General features: G+C 40.4%; 1 protein-coding gene across 1 annotated transcript in view; it reads left to right on the top strand.

The window, feature by feature from the left end:
- The first annotated feature begins 3,020 nt into the window (after positions 1-3,020).
- Positions 3,021-6,000, top strand: part of LOC131250647 (uncharacterized) — a 59,297-nt gene continuing 56,317 nt past the window's right edge. The window contains exon 1 of the mRNA XM_058250931.1: positions 3,021-3,176. The gene's annotated coding sequence lies outside the window, so the exon portion shown is untranslated. The remainder of the gene's footprint in view (positions 3,177-6,000) is intronic.

Raw genomic sequence — 6,000 nt, 5'->3', positions numbered from 1 at the left:
ATAACAGTGGGCTTGCCAAAATCAAGAGCAGCACCTCTTGTCTTCTTCTATACTTTTTTTTTTTTTTTTTTGTAGTAATCTCCCTGTACATAGGGAGAGGAATGGAGGGACTTTATTTTTTTGTGGAGCTTACAGTGATGCATATGCATAGTCCACTTTGACCATTAGATATTTAGTCCTAGTTTAGACTCAGTGGAAAAAATCAAGCTAACTTGTGATTCACGTGGGGCCACACCAAACGAACAGTTGGAAGAGAGATATGTACCCTTGATTAAAGGCCCAGATTAGATGAAGTCCACTCTAATCATTAGATGCCACAAAAAAAAACAAAAGGCTAACTCCATGATTCAAGTGGGCCATAAAAAGGTAAATAATTTGTAATACGTGCAAATCAGGCAATCCATGATTCACGTGAGCCATAAAAAGGTAAATAATTTGTAATACGTGCCTGGTACAGTGGTTCCAATATGTGGTCCATCTAAATCAAGGATGGAGTGATTTTCGGAACTTTTGAAAATAACAGGAGATGATGCGATTAGTCGTTGGGCGTGAATTTTACAAAAACATTACGGTCGAGTCCATCCAGCCGAAATAGGATTGCGTACTGAGTTAGTCAGTACGCTTTTCTCGTACTGAGTAAATTCAGTTGGGCCTAGTATGAATGTACGTGGGTTATTTACGCCATCCATCCATTTTTCAAGATAATTTTAGTGCTTGAGTCTAAAATAGAAGTATTCCCAAAGCTCAAGTGGACCGCACTATAAAAAATAATGTGAATAATGACTTCCATTATTGAAACTTTGCTAGGGCCCACAGTAATTTTTATTTGTCATCCAACCTGTTCATAAGATTACACAGAGACGGATGAAGGTAAAAAACAAATCTCAGCTTGATCCAAAACTTCCGTAGACCCCAAGGAATTTTCAATGGCATAATTTCAATTCTCACTATTTCCCATGGTGAGGTTCACTTGAGATTTTGATATATCTCATTTTTGGGATCAAGCCATACAATTATCTGTTAAAATGGATGGACGGAGTAGATAAAATATACAAATCACGGTGGACCCCCACAGAGCTTACTCCGTACGCTTAGCGTACTGAGTTGCTCAGTACGCAATCCGCTTCCCATCCAGCCCCACCTATTGGCTGTCACGTCCATCCAACCGCAATAAAGAAATATCAAAGTCTTGGAACGATAATTATATGCATTAATTAGCTTTTGAAAACATTTTTAAAAACCTTTCTAAAAAAAGCTTTTTCTTTTTTTTATTTTTCAAACTGTCCCAAAAGACAAAGGTAGTGGTTACAGCTGTCACTTTGTGCATTTTAAATATAGTGGTTACAGCTGTCACTTTGTGCATTTTAAATAGGAACCATCACGTGAATCTGTTGATGGTAGCAACTTCCGATCCTGCAGATATGGATGGATGAGAGGTACCGCGCCTTTCCACGTCAATGACGTACGCATGGCCTACATGTGCAAGATCCGGTCCATGTACTTAAATGGACCTCTGCTGAAACCAACGTTATCTGGAAAAAAAAAAAGGCAGAAAGACAGATCTCGAACAAGGCTATCTGGTTTTATTTGGAATCAAATACGGACCATAGCTATATTTTTCTCCTAGCCATCTATTTGTAGGCTAGTCTATCGAATGGTTGGGATCTCTTAGTCTGGAACATTCTAGGGAAGCCCCAACCACAGGAGGGCTCACTTGCCCAACAGATGGGATCACTAAGCTGTGGGCCCCACATGCAATGTGGGCATTTTTTAAACTTCTGTTGAGCAGGTCCCTATAATTTCTCTCGTCACTAGATTTTCTACGAGAAATTGACTAATGTAACACCAACTTTTACTCGGCGTTTTTTCAACGCGCTCCCAAACTTTAATTTCTGAAAGTAAACCATTCTATTCCGATACACTTTTTGCAGGGGAAAATAGGCTAAACACCTATAGCTACGGTTATAATCCGTAGCTATAGGTGTTAATTGCAAAGGCATTTACGCCTCAAATTGTGTGTCCGTACGGAATGGTTTACTTTGGAAAAGTAAAGTTTCGGAGCACGTTGAAAAGACGCTGGGTAAAAGGTGGCGTACAGTACTAAATTTCTCCAAGACTTTCCACTCCCAAAAGCTGGCTATTGGATCCAATCACCACAGGCAACCAAGAAGGAACTTTATGATCCTCGAGTTTTCACCAATGATCTAGAGATCTGTACCAATGATCTGTTGGGCCCACAATAGACGGAACAAAAAATCTCCCAGGTGGGAAGATTCAGTAGCTAATCTTGAAACTTTTTTCAGTTGGGTGTGGACTGTGTTGTATTTCTCTCCTTTTTAGTCTCGTTCCAGGCCAAAAATGAAATAGTTTGGGATAAAACAAGCATGGTCCAACTATGGTTGTTCCAAACGGAGAAATGGTCAGGATCACTTGAACCATGGACCCCACTTGTATAAACTGAAAAGCGGATTACAGTTGTGAATTATATCCTTGGTTCAAGGATGCAAAAGAGTACGAGTCATCGAATTTAAAAAGGTGCAGGTACCATCCAGGGGGCGCGGATTCAGCCAGGTCGGGACCTGACCAAGTTCGGTCCGTGGGATCAATCTTAATATATGTGTTACATATCCATGCCGTTCATCCATTTTCCCAGATCATTTTAGACGTGGATCCAAAAATGAAGCACATCCAACTGTCAGATGAACCACATCCGAATGACGTCCACCGTTAAAACCTTCATGAGCTCACCATGAGGGTTATTTCCCATCCAACCTGTTGATAAGGCCAAACAGAACCGGATGAAAGGAAAATACAAATATCAGCTTGATCCAAAAATTTTGTGACCCACAGGAAGTGTTTAATGGTTGATCACCACCGTTTCCTGTGGTGTGGTCCACCTTAGAATTGGATCTGCTTCATTTTTTTACGCACGCCCTGAAATGAAATGAGCTTTAAAAAAATGATGACAGCATGGATATACAACACATACATCAAAGTAGGCCCCACGTTCATGAGTTGACCCACTTTACCGAATCCGCGCCTCCATCTCCATATGGAAGGGAAAGAAATGAATAGCTTCTGTAATGCGAAAGAGAAGAAGCGTTCCTCACTTATTTCTCTACTTTAAATTTCATTTTCATCTCTCGTTATTTCTTCTCAGGAGTGAAGGCAACTCGGTATGTATTCTCATTTCAAACTTTGATTTCATCTTGGTATAATCATGTATCTCTTACATTAAGCTTTATGAAGCGTTTATTTGCACAAACAAAAAAAAATAAAAATTGACAGACGATTTAATCGTTCATGCACTCGACGCCTTGTAATCTCACAAGGCTTAAAGCACAACCCTTACTGCACACGATTGAGTATGGTCACGTGCTAGATGTGTATGAGATCTGGACTCCACACATCTCATCAATACCTCCCCGCACTGGCCCAAGAATCAGCTCAACCACGGGGCCCGGATCTTTTTGTAGGTCAAGCTTAGCTTCCTTTGCCCCATTGTAATGTGTTCAGCACATTCAATACGACGCTCAACTTCTCTTTGGCACCCAAAAATCATGCCAACCCAAAACTCAAGTGGGCCACACCACAAGGAACAGTTGGGATGGAGACTGGAGGCACTGGCTTATTGGCTTTGCTTAGTCAGGGAAACAGGATTTTCTCAAATGCTGCTGTTGTACCATGCACAACAGGATGTTGCTGGCTTCAGCCAGTCTCTCTCTCTCTCTCACACACACACACACAGAGGATGCTGGAATTTGAGTTTTTATTTCATTGCTATAATAGGATATTCAAGGAAGCCAATTTATAGGCATTTGGAGTCATTGTAAAATTACAAAAATCTCCAATCTAGATGCATCTAGCATTCATTAGGTGCATGTAACAGAACTTGGGAATTCAAAAACTTGAAACGGTGGAGCTGGAAGATACTTTTGGAAACATATCAATGGTCCATATTTCAGGGATTCGATGAAGGGCCTAGATGATAGGGTAACGTTGTTTGGGTTTGATGTTTCCAACACTCCCCTGCAAACCAAAACAGGCTTCATTCCAATCATCGATCTTAGTCGTCTGAATGCATCTGTCAATATTGCCTTGGTGAAAATATCTGTCACCTGTTCAGTAGTACGACAATACTTCAATTTCACTGTTTTCTACTTTACTTGATCTCTTAAGAAGTGATACCTAGTATTAATGTGCTTGCTCCTTCCATGTTGTGCCGGATTTTTGGCAAGTTCGATTGCCAACTTATTATCCACGTATATAATGGTGCATTCCTCCTGTGGATGTTTCATATCCTTTAGCATGTTCTTCAACCATATTGCTTCACAGACTATGGACAATGTTGCTACATACTCTGCTTCACATGTAGACAAAGCGACCACACCTTGCTTCTTTAAGTTTCATGTGAATGCTGTCGATCCAAGATAAAAAGCATAGCCTGTGGTACTCTTTCTTTCGTCTTGGTCACTATCTCAATCACTATTAGATTATCCATATAAAATTGTCTCATCATCGTATGGATAAAAGAGACCGAATTCAATAGTCCCTTTGATATACCTCAGAATTCTTTTCGCAGCTAGCCAGTGTGAGTCTTTTGGCGCTTCCATGTACCTGCTTAGAAGCCCAACACTATAGACTATATCTGGCCTATTGATTGTGAGATATATTAGGCTTCCAATTAGGCTCTTGAATAAAGTTGAGTCAATATTTTTTCATTCATCTTCTTTTGTGAGCTTCAGGCCCGTTGATACAAGAAGTTGGTCATCTTAAACTTTTCAAGAAGTTCCTTTGCGTACTTCTTTTGTGATATATAAATGTCGCCCACTTGTTGTTTCACTTCGATGCCCAAGAAGAAGGACATCAATCCATCGTCGGTCATCTCGAATTCATTGAACATATCATGTTTGAATTCTTCAAACATCGCCTGGCTGTTTCCTGTAAACAACAGATCATCAACATATAAACAAGCTATAAGCATATCGCTATGGGCATTCTTTTTTATGTAGACTTCATGCTCATACAGACATTTGATGAAATCATTCTCTTAAAGATAGCCGTCGATCCGTGTATTCTAAGCACAAGGGGCTAGCTTTAACCCATACAGGGCTTTCTTCAACTGATACACCTTGTGTTTCTCCCCTTACATGACAAAGCCTTCGGGCTGGTCAACATAAACTTCTTCTTCGAGTACTCAATTTAAGAATGCGGATTTCACATCTAGTTGGTACATCATCCAACTGTGATGAGCTGCAAGGGAGATAATCATCCTCGCAGTGTCAAGCCAAGTAACTGGGGCGAAAACTTCTTCATAGTCTACCCCATATTTTTGTTTATAGCCTTTTGCTATGAGCCTTGCCTTATATTGTTCGATCTTATCATTGGCATTCTGCTTGATTTTATACACCCATTTGATACCAATGGTCCTCTGGCCTTTAGGGAGAGATCAGCTCCCATGTGTGATTCTTTTCGATAGCATGGATCTCTTCTTCGATAGCCTTTCTCCAACATTCTTCATTCATGGCCTCGTCAAATGTAAGAGGCTCATGATCAGCATATATGCAGAATAAATTTACTTCCTCAGTTCTTACATATATATCATTGAGCCTTCTCATTTTGATCCGAGCCATGGGTGAGGGAGAACTGGACGAAGACGTGCTGGCTGAATTTTGATTTAATGAAGTACTTCCAGGGAAGATGGAACGTACTCTTGGATTTCTGTGTGCAGATGATTCAACTGAAGGAGGTGTTGTGGGCATTTTTTCCCTTTGATTCTCATGCTTCTCTTCTTCATATTCTTCAATTTCGATAAGATTTTGTTTGGTCGACTCTTCCTCGCTCCATTTCAAGTCTTCTTCCTTGCAGAATACCACAACTCTACTCACTACCACTGTATTGGTTAGTGGGTTATAGAGCTTGTACGCCTTCAATTCTTCACTTTAGCCGATGAAGATACACTTCTCGCCACGATCATCAAGCTTTTTTCCTTCTCGCTTC

This window comes from Magnolia sinica, chromosome 7 (assembly GCF_029962835.1).
Source record: "Magnolia sinica isolate HGM2019 chromosome 7, MsV1, whole genome shotgun sequence".
NCBI lineage: Eukaryota > Viridiplantae > Streptophyta > Magnoliopsida > Magnoliales > Magnoliaceae > Magnolia > Magnolia sinica.
This window is presented reverse-complemented; position numbering and strand designations above follow the sequence as displayed.